The sequence below is a fragment of the Juglans regia genome, chromosome 4 (genome assembly GCF_001411555.2).
Source record: "Juglans regia cultivar Chandler chromosome 4, Walnut 2.0, whole genome shotgun sequence".
NCBI classification, from domain to species: Eukaryota; Viridiplantae; Streptophyta; class Magnoliopsida; order Fagales; family Juglandaceae; genus Juglans; species Juglans regia.
The window spans coordinates 28,278,398-28,288,789 of NC_049904.1; the positions used below are offsets into that span (position 1 = coordinate 28,278,398).

General features: G+C 36.3%; 1 pseudogene; it reads left to right on the plus strand.

The window, feature by feature from the left end:
- The first annotated feature begins 2,151 nt into the window (after positions 1–2,151).
- On the plus strand, positions 2,152–10,001 carry LOC109011560 (annotated as a pseudogene).
- The last annotated feature ends 391 nt before the right edge of the window (positions 10,002–10,392 follow it).

The window sequence follows — 10,392 nt, forward strand, 5'->3', positions numbered from 1 at the left end:
TCACATGCAATAAATGCTCAGCCATATCCTTACTGTATATGAGAATATCATAAAAAAAAACTAAGACAAACCTTCTCAAGAAAGGCTTGAAAATATGGTTCATTAAACCTTGAAATGTAGCAGGGGCATTAGTGAGACCAAATGGCATCACTAAGAACTCATAATGACTCTCATGAGTTCTAAAAGCTATTTTTGGAATATCTCCTTCCCTCACTCGAATCTGGTGGAATCCAGCTCTTAAATCCAACTTGGAAAAAAATCTAGCCCCAAACAATTCATCCAACAATTCATCTATAACAGGAATTGGGAACTTATCTTTGATAGTTTCCTGATAGTTTCCTGGTTTAGGGCCTTATAGTCGATGCACATATGCCAAGTTCCATCAGCTTTCTTGACCAATAGTATAGGAGAAGAAAATGGATTTTGGCTAGGCCTGACCACACCAAATTGCAGCAAATCATTGATAATTTTTTCAATCTCAGATTTTTGATAATGAGGATACCTGTATGGTCGAACTGAAATAGGAGAAGCACCCTCCTTGAGGATGATTGGATGATCAAAAGCTCTTCTTGGAGGCAAACCAATAGGTTCAGCAAAAACATCAGTGAAGTCCTTGAGTAAGTTAGCCATGAGTCCTTCTACACAAACTTCCTCATTGTGCTGCTCAACAGGCATCAACTGTAACAACCAACCTTGTTTATTCACAAAATGGGACTTAAATCCTGACATACCAGACATCATTTGTATAATGGCACAATTTAACCCTTGTAAGCGTACCAATTGGCCATCCCACTCAAATTGCATTGACATATCAACAAAATTCCAAGTAAAAGAACCCAAGGTCTTCAACCATTGAACCCCGAGGACAACATCACATCCTCCCAATGCCAGAACATGGAAAGACACAGAAAATCTTGACTCTTGAATCTTAAATGTCTCTATTCCACAACCTTGACTCAAAAGTTTTTCACCATTGGCCACTCTGACTTGCAAACTAGAGGCATGGTGTATCCTCACTTTAGCACCCTGGACCACTAAAGGATCCACAAAATTATGTGTGCTCCCCGAGTCTACTAAAATTTCAACAGCACAAGAACCTACACATCCATGTAATCTTACAGCATTAGCACCAATAGAACCAGAAATAGCATTAACAGACACTTCTAAGGTATCAGCAGCTATAGGATCAGGTTCTGCATCTTCTATACACAAAGGCCCTTCACTATCAGACTGGTTTAAGTCATCAACATTAGCTTGAATGAAGTGAACCTTAGTCTTTTTACAAATATGGTTCAGATTCCATTTTTCTTCACAATGAAAGCATAAACCCTTCCTTCTCTTCTCATCCATGTGAGAAGCATTCACTTTCTTCCAGGGAAGAGCATTCTTGTTGCCTTCCTCACCAAGATCTTTAAGTGCATTTTGATTAACGGGCCATTTCTTAGCAAAATGAGGATTTGGTCTCCGAGGTTTCCTTGAAGACAACACATACTCTTCTTGTAACTTGGGCAAGCCAAGGGCAGCTCCTTAATTCATTGGATTAAACATTTTAACAGGGATTCTAATGTCATCTTTCAAGCCACTAATATAATAACTCATTTTATGTCTATCAGATAAGCCTTTTAACCTGTTAGACAGTGCCTCAAATTGTGTGGTATACAGACCAACAAAACTAGTCTGTTTTAATCGCATTAAGGCCTCCATTGGATCATCAAATGCTGATGGTCCAAACCTAGTTTGCATAGCCACCACCAAGGTCTCCCAAGAGTTAAATTGACCCGAATCCAAGGCATTTTGGTATCATACCCTCACCTTCCATATGATGTGATGCCACCATTAACTTCTTATGAAAAGGTACTTGAAAGCAATCAAAGTATTGATTAGCTTTAAAGATCCATCCCGTAGGATCAAGACCATTAAAATGAGGAAAATCCAACCTAATTCCTTTATGAAAACCACCACTTCCCTCATGATTCCTAGGAGGCTGATCTCTATCTCGAGATACCTCCCTATCATAACGAGATATGTCATTTACAGTTTCCACAACAGATCTCAACATATCGAAAAGTTGATCTAACCTTTTTGTTATCCCTGTGATAAAGTGCTGATGATATTGAAGCTGTAATTGGACTGCTTCATACTGTTTATGAGATGCCTCCTGCTGACCTTGAATTGCACCAGGCGTTCCTTCTGCCACAGAAACCTCTGATGTCAGGATCGCCTACTATTGATACCAATTGTTATGTGCCTTCCTCTTCCTCCTTAGCATTCACGAACCTGTTATCTAAAGTTTCATACAATTACTGAGAACAATAGAATGCCACAACTCAAGTAATTGAACTCTCGTAATGGAAGAATGAATCACACTGTTATAGAACAGAATGAGAGATTTTCGAGCAATCTCCAAGCTCCTTACAATGGCTGTTTACAAAAAAAATGATCTACTCGATTACACAATCCCCCCCCCCCTTTTATAGAAAAACTATAACAGAACTAACAGACAACTCGGGAAAAGCTTCCCAATTAAAGAAGAAAAACAAAACGACGCCGTCTAAGCTTATTTCTATAAGCTATCACAAGTCCAAACAAATCAGTTCATTAAAACTCAATCCCTTTGTAATGCAACGTTTTATTTAATACTCAATGCACCGTATTTACTAGTCGTTAAAGCCGTTACTCCTGAACAGCTATTCCTTCGATGCCTCACTGCAGATTCCACAAAGCTTCAACCCAAATCCCACATAACAAAATATTTACTAGCTACAAAAAAAAAAAAAAAAAAAAAGAAAGGTAAATAAAATATTTGAAAAAAAAAAATTTGATATTGCCCCAATCAGATTAAGTTTTTATTAGTACCATATTTGTGCATATTTATTAAGGTAGTTAAGTACAATAATTATATTAGAAAGTTCCATCTATATTATTGTTTCCTATATATTGAGAATATAATCGGATGTTTTTTTATTTTTGCAGGAACCGGAACGTAAAAAACGTGCAGAAAAGTTGATAGAAGATGTAACGTCAGTTATATTTGGAAAAGCTGTAGAACTTGACTCCCTGGCTAAGACGTTGGAGCTGATCGACAGCTTGGAAAAGTTGGGTTTAGCCATCCACTTTGAAGTGGAAATCAAGGAGGCGCTAGCAACCATAGCAATATCCATCAAGCAGAAAAATGGGGAATCTTAATGGAGAGGATGATCTCTACGCTACTGCTATGTGCTTTAAGCTTCTCCGGCAGCATGGCCATGATGTTTCACAAGGTATGATATTCAGAGTACAACGTAGTACTATTTAAGATAATATTGTTATTTCCAAATCCTGCTCATATCTAACTTCAATGAATTATTTTATATGTTAAACCATATCAGATATGTTTAGCAACTTCATGGATGCAAAGAGTTTCACATAGCGACATTTTTGTCGCTGCGATTTTTATCTCGCTGGGAAAGAGTTAATAGCAGCGGTCATAAAGTCGCTGCTGTATAGTTTTCGAAATGGAACGGTAAGTAACGGCGATATGAAGATCGTCGTGCTATGAAGAAGTCAATTACAGCAAGTTAAACATCGCCGCGAAATAATTTTCAAAACGAGACTCTAATTCACGGCAATTTTATAATCGCCGTTGTTTACTTATTCACAGCGATATTATGGTCGCTGCGATTGAGTACGCAACAATTACAGCGATGTAAAAGTCACTGGTATAGATATATTCCTGCGAAATTTAATCGTAGCAAATGTTCTTTAAAAACTGTAAATTTGTTACCGGTGATTTAGATCTATCGCCGGTATAGAATTTTTCCGACGATTTAGACTCCTTTTGTGACAGAAATTAATCGCTGGGAAATCATAAAGCGATTAAAAAATGGTTCCTGCCTTTTATGACTGCGATTTTATTTGTATATAGTGGCGACATTTTTTCACCGTGAAATAAAAATTTGCTGGCGATTTTTTCGTTACGTTGTAGTAGATCTAAAGTGGGGCTATAATGATGAGGATTGTGTCCGGCTTTGTGGGATCCCTTCGTTGGTTGAAGTGAAAGAGGCTCTATCAACTATTCCTATTAATAGTTCTCCGGGTCCAGATGGTTTTGGCGCGGGTTTTTTTATGAGTTGCTGGGAGGTGGTTAAAGTGGATGTTTTAGAAGCCATTTCAGAATTTTTTCTATCAAAACGCCTTCCGAGATTTTATTCGGCTTCTTATATTGTGCTTATCCCGAAGGTAGATGTGCCGTCGGGGTTTGATAAATTTAGGCCAATTAGCCTTTGTTCAGTTTTCTATAAAATTTGTTCAAAAATTATTGTGAATCGCATGACAGGTTTCCTTCCCAAAATGATTTCTCTTGAACAAGGTGCGTTTATACCTGGGCGAAGTATTTTTGAGAATATCAGTCTTACCCAGGAAATGGTTCACTCTCTGAAGAGGACGTCACATGGTGGTAATATTATGATTAAAGTTGATATGGCTAAAGCATAAGATCGGGTGGAGTGGCAATTTTTGCTTGAGGTTTTGAGGTGTTTTGGCTTTCCTTCTTCCTTTTGTGCTCTGATTAGTGCTTGTATTTCGAATGTGTGGTATTCTGTGATGCTTAATGGTACGACGAAAGGTTTCTTTCAAGGGAGGCGGGGTTTGCGCCAAGGGGATCCTCTCTCGCCTTACTTTTTTATTATTCTTCAAAAAGTACTTTCTAGACTTTTGAAACAAAGCTTTGATGGGAACAAGATTGGAAAATTTTCCCAAGCTAGAGGTACTCCTCATATTTCTCATCTTATGTATGCTGATGATATTGTTATTTTTCTGAATGGGGGTAAGAAATCGGTTAAGGAACTTTTGGTGGTTTTTGAAAAATATGAAAAATGGACAGGTCAGCAAATTAGTAAAGAAAAGACGGCTATATTTTATTCTCCTAAAATTTCGTTAGCAAGAAAGAGAGATCTTAAAAGGCTGACAGGGTTCTCTGAAGGTTTGTTTCCTTTTAAATATCTTGGGGTTCCGATTGTTTTAGGGCGTCTTAAGCATGAGCATCTAGAGGAGATGATTAACAAAGTCTGGAATAAAATCAGTGGTTGGAAAATGAAATTATTATCTGCGGGTGGGCGCTTAATTTTACTTCGTCATGTGCTGTCTAGTATGGCTTTACATATTTTTGCAGTTTTACAGGTTCCTCATTCTATTATTAAAATTTTAAATCGACTGTTGAGCATATTTTTTTGGGGTGAGATTAATGGTAAAGGAAAAAAAAAGTGGGTGGCTTGGGAGAATATTTGTAAGCCAATAGAGGAGGGTGGTCTTGGTTTGCGGAATTTTGGGGATATTCAAAGAGCGTTGCATATGAGGTTTGCTTGGAATCTTTTGAAAGGAGAATCTTTGTGGGCTAGTTTCTTTAAAGGAAAATATGTGGGAAATTCGAGTTGGTGTCTTATTGATATGAGAAAAGGTACGAGGTTTTGGAAAATGATTGTCAAAAGTATTCCGAGTGTTTTTAATAATTCTAAATGGAGAGTTCGAGATGGTAATATTTTATTTTGGTATGATAAATGGAGAGATGAGGGTCCTCTAATTGATGAGTTATAGATAGTGGGTAATCCGATGTTGCAAGTTAAAGAGTGTAAGTTGTCCAATAGTTGGGATGTGGAGTTTTTGAGTACGTTAGTTGGTCAGGATAAGGTGGAGAGTATTATTGAGGCTTTGGCTAGGTGTAAGGGAGGATCTGATGTATTGATCTGGATGAAGAATGACAATGAGAATTTTTCGACTAAATCCGCTTGGGATTATATTCGGGTTCAAGGTTCTAGTATGGAGTGGCATCCTTGGGTATGGCATAAATTACTTCCACTTAAAGTTTCGGTTTTAATGTGGAAGGTGTGGTTCATGGCATTAAGTGTTGATGATCGTCTTCGGCGCATTGGGATCCAGATTGTTTCTCGTTGTGATTGTTGTGATGAAGGTAATTATGAAGATCAAGATCATGTGTTACTTACAGGGGAATTTGCATCAGCTATATGGCACTTCTATGGATCTATTTTTGGTATTCCTATTGGTCGTACTTGGAGGGAGACGGTTCAAATTTGGTTTCGAAGGGCATCTTTTAATTCTCAACTGGGATTAATAGTGGGGATTTTACCGTCTATTATTACTTGGCATCTTTGGACTAGACGTTGTGCTGCGCGTATGGAGGGAAGGTTCCAGTCTATTTTTTCGGTTCGGCTTTCTATTAGTAGATGGATGGGAGTTGTAGTTCGAGATATGAAAAAGGTTAGTAATTGTTCCAGACATGATTTACAGGTTTTACAGTCATTGAATATTCTTGTTTTGGTTCCTATTAGAAAGCATGTACAACCAGTGGCTTGGCAAAAGCCAGCTCATGGGTGGTTTAAATTGAATACAGATGGGAGTAGTATGGGTAATCCTGGTTGTTCAGGGGTGGGCGGTATCATTAGGAATGATCGTGGTCTTAAGGTTTATGCTTTTAATTCTTCTATTGGGATCAGTACAAGTAATAGAGCGGAGTTGTTAGCTGTTCTTCAGGGGCTCAAAGCATGTAAGGAGTTGAGGATTAATTTTGTGGAAATTGAATTAGATTCGCAAGTGGTGATTTCGTGGTGGCATAGGAGAAGGTGTGGTGTGTGGTATTTAGAAGATTTTTGGGAAGATACGTTGTCCCTCATGGATTCTATGGTGTGCGTTGTTCGTCATGTTTATAGAGAGGGAAATAAAGTTGCGGATTGGTTGGCTCGGAGTGGTGCATTGGGTCTTAATTCAGAGTGGAGATTTGTTAGGGAGGTGCCTAGGGTGCTTCGTGGTTTAATCCATTTGGATAATTTGGGTTTGCCTTCTTTACGTTATCGTTAGTGTCTTGTTCTTGTGTAATGTTTGTCCGTTTTTAGTAGGTTTGTAATTTTGTTTTGTAATTTTGACATCTGGTAATATTGTTTGTAATACTAGGTGTCGGTCTGTAACCACGGTATTCCTCCGCCACAAGTGAGGGTTATTAATAAAATTTGAGACGGGGTCACTCATGGACAGGTGGCTTCGGCTCTTCTATAAAAAAAAATAATAATAATAAAAAAAAAGTGGGGCTATAATAGCGGCGATTGGGCAGCAAATTTTAAATCGTTGGTATAGTTATTATACAGCGATTTAATATGTTCTCGAGGTGAAAATATAGCGCCGGTAAAAGGGACTTTTCTTGTAGTGACGGGAGCATTCATTAGGAAATGCAAACACGAAAATATCAAAGGAATGGTGGAGCTCTTGGAGGCCTCACATCTAGCCTTAGAAGGTGAAAACTTTCTGGATGTGGCTAGAGAATTCTCAACCACAACTCTCGAAGAAACCCTTCCAAATTTAGACGGTTTCCTTGCGAAGCAGGTGATCCATGCTTTGGAGCTTCCCTCACAAAAGAGGGTGCAATGGTTTGACGTCAAATGGCACATCAGTGTCAAAGAAAAACACAGGGACATGAACGCTATTTTGCTTGAACTTGCTAAACTTAACTTTAACATAGTTCAAGCCACGCTACCAAAAGACCTAAGGGAACTATCCAGGTAGCTAAGGCCTCTTTTAAATGTCGAGATATGAAAATTTTGTAAATAGCTGTGAATAGAGAGGAAATAGTTTAAGTTAAAATATTTTATTAAGACTTGGGAAAGAAGAGAAAAATTTTGAACAAAAATCTTATAAAGTTGAAATATTGTTATAATATAGTTTTTTAATGTTTTTTTTTTTTTTTGTAATTTGAAAAACTTAAATTAAATTAAATTTTATATTTTGTTTAGAAATTTGAAAAAAATTATAATAATTAAGTAATAATTAGAATAAATAATTAAATATTTAAAATTAAAAAGTATTTATTTTTAATGTTAATTGAAAAGAAAATAAGATGATATGAAATAAAATGAGACGAAGTAGCAAACGTAAATAAAAGAATGTGAATAGCTGATGCGACGTCCTCATTCTCGATACATTGTACCATAAAGATCAAATTAATGATATGTTTTTTATTTTAATTTTTTATGTGTGTTTTTAGGTGGTGGAGGAATCTGGGTCTCAGAGAGAATTTGACTTTTGCAAGAGATAGACTTGTCGAAAGTTTCGTCTGCTCGGTGGGCCTTGCGTGCGAACCTCAGCACAGCTGTTTCAGAAAATGGCTAACAAAAGCCATTAATTTTATACAAATAATTGATGATGTCTATGACGTTTATGGCATATTGGAAGAACTCGAGCTCTTCACCATTGCCGTAAATATGTTAGTGTTGCAGCATATTACAATCCCTGAGGTTTTTTTAATTCCTAGAACCTAAAGAATTCTAATCAACATGTTAACAAATTCAGGTGGGATGTCAGTGAAACTAAAATGCTTCCGGAGTGCATGCAGATTTGTTTCCTAGCACTCTACAATACGACAGATGATTTCGTCAATGAAATCCAAAGAGAGAAGGGTTGGGACCAGTTATTACCAGTACATGTAAAGAAAGTGGTAAGTACACATCCATTAATTTCCTATCACGATGAATATGTGAAGGCTGCGTTTGGATCTGAATTGATATGTGAGTTGTAATATTTTGTGGTTCGATTGAGATATGTTTGAATATAAATAAGTTGAGATGTATATTTAAATGTACGAACTATGTTGAGATGAATTTAATTTTTTTTTTTTTTATAAAAAGTTGAGATGTATATTTAAATGTACGAACTATGTTGAGATGAATTTAATTTTTTTTTTTTATAAAAAGTTGAAAAAATAGTAGATTCTATAAATAATTAGTTTGAAATAGGTTGAGGTAAGTTTGTATTCCAAACATAGCTAAAGATCAATATCGTTGTTAGATTTTTTGTTATGTTGTTTTGGGTGAAAGTATTTTCTTCTTTTGTTTAATAGTGGACAGATTTTTGTAACGCATTATATGTGGAAGCAAAGTGGTACGCCACGGGCTACACTCCATCCCTAGAGGAATATCTAAGCAATGCATGGATTTCATCATCCGGCTCTGTGCTGTTCGCCCATGCTTTTTTCTGTCTAGAGCAGAAAGTCATGAAAGCTGAGGAATACGAGAATTGCATGGAGAAAAGCAACGACCTCCTGTATAATATATCTGTCATAGTTCGACTCTGCAATGATCTGGGAACTTCATCGGTAACTACTCATATGTCCATTAAATCTAGAAAAAAAAAAAAACAATGAAAACCTTTAAACATGATTGAATATTGGTTTGTTGTCCATGTGAAATCACAAGTACTTTTTCCCAAAACTTAAGCTGATGGTAACTAGAAGTCGTAGTTTTAATTATTTTAATTATATTAATTCTTAACACTCTTCCTTAAGTGTGGACTAGACTCATTCTCAATGAGTGGATTTAATATGTGAAATATTTAATTAAATGAGATACAGTGTAAATCAAGATTCGAAATCATGACCTGATCTGTTTTGATACCTTATGAAATTATCATTTATCCTAAAAACTTAAGTTGATGGGAACTGAAGATGCTAGAGTTAATTAATTATTTGTATTATATTCTTAACATAAGTCCGATACTCATAATTGTAAATTAATTGAACTTTTGCTAAGTGCAATATATAACTTTAAAACTGGCCGAAGTTGAAAGAGGAGATGCTCCATCATCAATCGTATGTTATATGAGAGAGAAGAATGTTTCAGAGGAAATGGCTCGGAAGTATATCAAAGGCATGATAGACGAAAGCTGGAAGAAACTAAACGGGGAATGCTTAACGCAGATGCCCATGCAGCTCAAGCAAACATTTGTGAATATTGCACGTGTGGTGGAGGGCCTTTATCACCAAGGAGATGGGTTTGGCGTTCAAGATGGTGACAAGCGGAACAAAATCAAGTCCTTGCTGCTTGAGCCTCTCTCATGCTAGCTCGATCTGGTACTTGAATTGAAATCTCATGCATGTTATATATAGGAACAAACATCCTGGCTATAACGCTTTGGATTAATCATGAAGTAGTAGTCTTATATAAGAATCTAAATAAAGATGCATGGTTTTGTGCGTGCCCTTGTCTCTGTCATTTAAATAAAAATAATTATGGTCATTGTAGTTTGTGATCTTTGATAAAAGTACCGATCCATCTCATGCGTTAGTTTTCTGTGAGTTTACAAATATAATCTGTTGTATAAAAATGGATGTACCCTGGCAATATGAATACTGGAAACTCTTCGCGAGCTTGCTTTTTATTTCTTGTTTTTTACAAGATTCTATAAATTCGCTATTTATCCATTCTAAAAGTTTAAATTAATGAAAAAATATAGATTTTGTTATTTATTTTATATGGACTTAACCCTCTCCCTTACATGTGAGTGAGACCTAATCTCTTTTAATAAGTCCAACATAAAGGATATTTAATTAAATGGAATAAATTAATTAGTGTAAAA